Genomic DNA, 5,896 nt, shown 5'->3' on the forward strand with positions numbered 1-5,896 from the left:
TGAGGCAGGAGAATGGCATGAACCCGGGAAGCGGAGCTTGCAGTGAGCCGAGATCATGCCACTGCACTCCAGCCTGGGCAACTGAGTGAGACTCTGTCTCAAAAAAAAAAAAAAAAAAGAGGCAGGCGCAGTGCCTGACACCTGTAATCCCAACACTTTGGGAGGCTGAGGCGGGCGGATCACGAGATCAAGAGATAGAGACCATCCTGGCCAACATGGTGAATCCTCATCTCTACTAAAAATACAAAAATTAGCTGGGCATGGTGGAGTGCAGTTATCATCTCAGCTACTCGGGAGGGTGAGGCAGGAGAATGACTTGAACCCAGGAGACGGAGGTTGCAATGTGAGCTGAGATCGTGCCATTGCCCTCCAGCCTGGTGACAGAGCGAGACTCCATCTCAAAAAAAAAAAAAAAAAAAAGGAAAAAAGAAAGATAGTTCCATATATTTATATATATTTGCACATCCTGTATCTCATATATATATATATATATATATATTTTTTTTTTTTTTTTTTTGAGATGGAGTTTTGCTCTTGTTGCCCAGGCTGGAGTGCAACGGCACGATCTTACCTCACTGCAACCTCCGCCTCCCGGGTTCAAGCAATTCTCCTGCCTCAGCCTCCCGCGTAGCTGAGATTACATGCATGCGCCACCGCCACCATGCCTGGCTAATTTTGTATTTTCAGTAGAGACAAGGTTTCTCCACGTTGATCAGGCTGGTCTTGAACTCCTGACCTGAGGTGATCCACCTGCCTCTGCCTCCCAAAGTGCTGGGATTATAGGCGTGAGCCACCATGCCTGGCCATATATATTTTTTGAGTCTCACTTTGTTGTTCAGGCTGGGGCGCAGTGGTGTAATCTCAGCTCGCTGCAACCTCTGCCACCCAGGTTCAAGCGATTCTCCTGCCTCAGCATCCTAAGTAGCTGGGATTACAGGTGTGCACCACCATACTCTGCTAATTTTTTTGTGTTTTTTGTAGAGACTGGGTTTCACCATGTTGGCCACGCTGGTCTCAAACTCCCAACCTCAAGTCATATTCCTGCCTGGGCCTCCCAAAGTGCTGGGGTTAGAGGCATGAGCCACCATGCCCAGTGTCGATAATTATAATTTATGTACTCTTTGCAATAAATTACTATTCAGATTTACAATCTATGAATCTACCCTTTGCTTAAAACCATTTAGTGGCTTCCCATTGGACTGGAGTAAAAATCTAAGTCTTACTAGGGCCTTTCTGTAAGTTGGCATCCAGTTAGGAAAACAGAGAGAAGTTAAAATAGGAAATTCATTAAACAGGCGACAGAGGACTGAGAAGACAGAAAGGGAACACCGAGGTAATGTAAATAGCAACTAGAGGAAACAGCTACCACCTCCAAAGCTGGAGATAAAAAAAAAAAAACCCAAAAAAACAAGTTGGGGTTAGCAGCGCTAGCAAAATCGGAGGAAGAGCCCCAGAGAGCTCGTTCTCACCCCTCTAAGAAAGACACACATAGCCAGGCGCCATGGTTCATGCCTGTAATCCCAGCACTTTCAAAGGCCGAGGTGGGCGTATCACTTGAGGTCAGGAGTTTGAGACCAGCCTGACCAACATGCAAAACCCTGTCTCTACTAAAAATACAAAAAATTAGCTTGGTGTGGTGGTGCATGCTGGTAATTCCAGCTATGTGGGAGGCTGAGGCAGGAGAATCGTTTGAACCCAGAAGGCAGAGGCTGCAGTGAGCTGAGATTGTGCCACTGCACTCCAGCCCAGGTGACAGAGTGAGACTCTGTCTCAAAACAAACAAACAAACAAAAAATAAATAAAGATGGAAAGAAAAAAAGAAAGAGGCACGACCAGATTGGTGCTGGGCCTCCCAGAGCCCTGCCTAGTTGGGACTTAAAACTCTGAGGAGGGGTCTGCCGTTGGTGCCTCCACGGGAGCACAAGGAGACTGTTTCTGGGAGTGTGCAAATAACCTGGAGACTGAACCAAATGCTACTGCCAGATGCAGTGTTATTACTGAGGGAACATGCTAGGAGTAGCAAGCAAACAGGCAAGAATAAGTCCCCTCTCTTCCTCCTGCCTCCCAGGCTTCTTGTATCCGCTCTCATTGGAAGAATCTAACATTAACTGAGAACGGGGAATTATGGTTTGCTGCCCTGTATTACGAACAGGGTAGAAAAGTGGATATTACCCAGGCTGGTCTCAAACTCATGAGATCAAGGGATACACCTGCCATGGACTCCCAAAGTGCTGGGATTATAGGCATGAGCCACTGGGCCTGGCCTGCCTTTTTTCCTTATAGCATTAATCACTATTTAAAATGATCTTTTGGGCTGGATGTGGTGGCTCACGCCTGTAATCCTAGCAATTTGGAAGGCCAAGGTAGGCAGATCACTTGAGGTCAGGAGTTTGAGACCAGCCTGGCCAACATGGCAAAACCCCATCTCTGCTAAAAATACAAAGATTAGCTGGGTGTGGTGGCGGGTGCATGTAATCCCAGCTATCTGGGAGGCTAAGGCAGGAGAATCTCTTGAATCCGGGAGGCACAGGTTGTGGTAAGCCAAGATCCTGCCACTTTACTCCAGCCTGGGCGACAGAGCGAGACTCTGTCTCAAAAAATAAATAAATAGGCCAGGTGCAGTGGCTCATGCCTGTAATCCCAGCACTTTGGGAGGCCAAGGCAGACTGATCAGCTGAGGTCAGGAGTTTGAGACCAGCCTGACCAACATGGATAAACCTTGTCTCTACTAAAAATATAAAATTAGCCGGGCATCGTGGTGCACATGCCTGTAATCCTAGCTACTCCGGAGGTTGAGGCAGGAGAATCGCTTGAACCTGGGAGGTGGAGGTCGCGGTAAGCCGAGATCATACCATTGCACTCCAGCCTGGGCAACAAGAGCGAAACTCTGTCTCAATAAATAAATAAATAAATAAATAAATAAATAAATAAAATAATCTTTTGGATGGGTGTGGTGGCTCACACCTGTAATCCCAACACTTTGGGAAGCCAAGGCAGGTAGATCATTTGAGGTCAGGAATTCAAGACCAGCCTGGCCAACGTGGTGAAACCCCTTTTCTACTAAAAATATAAAAATATGGCCGGGTGCAGTGGCTCACGCCTGTAAGCCAAGCACTTTGGAAGGCTGAGGCGGGCAGATCACTTGAGGTCAGGAGTTCAAGACTAGCCTGGGAAACATGGTGAAACCTCGTCTGTACTAAAAATACAAAAAAATAGCCGGGTGTTTTGGCACATGCCTATAATCCCAGCTACTCGGGAGGCTGAGGCAGGAGAATTGCTTGAACTTAGGAGGCAGAGGTTGCAGTGAGCCGAGATCATGCCATTGCACTCCAGCCTGGGTGACATGGGTGACAGAGCGAGACTCCGTCTCAAAAAAAAAAAAAAAGTAGGCATGATTGGCACACTCTTGTAATCCCAACTACTTGGGAGGCAGAGGCAGGAGAATTGCTTGAGCCCAGGAGGTGGAGGTTGCAGTGAGCCGAGAATGTGCCGTGCACTCTAGCCTGGATGACAGAATGAGACTCTGTCTCAATAAATAAATAAATAAAATAAAATAAAATAATCTTTTAGGCTGGGGGTGGTGGGCTCACGCCTATAATCCTAGCACTTTGGAAGGCTGAGGCGGGCAGATCACATGATGCCAGGAGTTTGAGACTAGCCTGGCCAACGTGGTGAAACACTATCTCTATTAAAAATAAAAAAATTGGGGAGGGGGAGGGATAGCATTAGGAGATATACCTAATGTAAATGACGAGTTAATGGGTGCAGCACACCAACATGGCACATGTATACATATGTAACAAATCTGCACATTGTGCACATGTACCCTAGAACTTAAAGTAAAATAATAATAATAATAAAAAAATTGAGCTGAGCACAGTGGGCCACGCCTGTAATCCCAGCACTCTGGGAGACTGAGGCCGTCAGATCAATTGAGGTCAGGAGTTCAAATCCAGCCTGGCCAACAAAAATTAGCCAGGCATGGTGGTGGGCGCCTATAATTCCAGCTATCGGGATGCTGAGGCAGAATTGCTTGAGCCCAGGAGGTAGATGTTGTAGTGAGCCGAGATCGAACCACTGCACTCCAGCCTAGGACGACAGAGAGAGGCTTCGTCTCAAGAAAAATAAAAATAAATAAATAAAATGATCTTTTTTTTTTTTTTTTTTTTTGAGATGGAGTCTCACTCTGTTGCCCAGGCTGGAGTGCAGTGGTGCAATCTCGGCTCACTGCAAGCTCCGCGTCCCAGGTTCATGCCATTCTCCTGCCTCAGCCTCCCGAGTAGCTGGGACTACAGATGCCTGCCACCCACGCCCAGCTAATTTTTTTTTGGCATTTTTAGTAGAGATGGGGTTTCACCATGTTAGTCAGGATGGTCTCAATCTCCTGACCTGGTGATCCGCCTGCCTCCGCCTCCACACCTCTACATATTTATGGAAGCTGTAAGGCACGTTGGAGATTACAGCACCAGCTCCTCCATTTGACAGCTAGGGAAATGGAAGGCCAGAGAGCTGAACTGATGTGCCAAGTGACACAGTGACTTTGTGACAAAAGTGTCCTTTTCTACCTTTCCCAGTGCTTTCACATATATCATTTTATTTTCCTTTCCTATTTTCCTGGTGCTTTGGCAGGGTCCTTGGGCAATGATTGGGTCTCCAAAATCTTTTCAGCTACCAAAGAGACAGAACGGATTAGTGACTTCATCCCACACCCCTGGGAGGGGCCCCAGGGAAGAGCAGTAGTAACTGGACACCTTCCCTGAGTCCAAAGCAAAGACACTCCAGGACACCTGATCCTCTGGGAACATACTGACTGAGCCCCCTCTCCCAGAGGGGAACAGCGAATACTTGCTTCCCTGGGGTTAAGGTAGCCATTTAGTGTTTGAACAGTGGAGAGACTGATCCAGGCCCTGCAATTACATTGATGGGTGACCTTGGGCAGTGCATAGGTGACCCACTTCCTCTATTGCCCCATCGGTAAAATGGGTGGGTGTGAAGCATTAGGATCTTTGCGGTCCTGGAAGGACCTCTACTGACCCAGTTACTTGGTAGGAGTTGTGCCTGTGGGTTTTGAATACTGGAATATTCAATAAACCTTTTTTTTTTTTTTTTTTTTTTTTTTTTTTGAGACAGTGTTTCGCTCTTGTTGCCCAGGCTAGAGTGCAATGTTGTGATCTCGGCTCACCTCTCCGCTCACCGTAACCTCTGCCTCCTGGGTTCAAGTTATTCTCTTGCCTCAGCCTCCTGAGTAGCTGGGATTACATGCATGCGCCACCATGCCAGGCTAATTTTGTATTTTTAGTAGAGACTGGGTTTCTCCATGTTGGTCAGGCTGGTCTCGAACTACGGACCTCAGGTGATCCTCCCACCTCGGCCTCCAAAAGTGCTGAGATTACAGGCGTGAACCACCTCGCCCGGCCTAAACCTTTCAAACCTGAGAATGAAAGGATCAAACTGCCAGAGGGGTCGGTGTGCTGGAGTTGCTAAACTGCTGGGAGACTCAGGCTTCCCAGCTCATTAGGAGGTATCAGGGGTCAAAGGTCGGGTTCCGGTCAAGCCCGCGGAGAACCGGAAGTCCTGGATCCGGTCGGCTCTGAGCCCGGGGCTCCTGACGGGCGACTCACGCTCCAGAGGCGGAGCTTCAGCAGCGGGAGGGGGAGGAGTCTAGGGCGTCCCAATGGCAGATCGGGTGTCTTCCATCGCAGCCAATCAACGTCGGGCGACGGTCAAATTTAAACCCCCCCCCCCACCTCCTCCCCCGGGACCTGTCGGGAAAGCGTTTGTAGTTAGTGCGACGGCTGGACCCGCCCCGCCGCCTAAGAGGCGGGAGAAGGGCGTGGCCTCCCTCCGAGTTCGCCTATCACGACAGGCAACCTGCGGAGAGGCGGGCGGCGGCGCC

The sequence above is a fragment of the Macaca fascicularis genome, chromosome 11 (genome assembly GCF_037993035.2).
Source record: "Macaca fascicularis isolate 582-1 chromosome 11, T2T-MFA8v1.1".
NCBI lineage: Eukaryota > Metazoa > Chordata > Mammalia > Primates > Cercopithecidae > Macaca > Macaca fascicularis.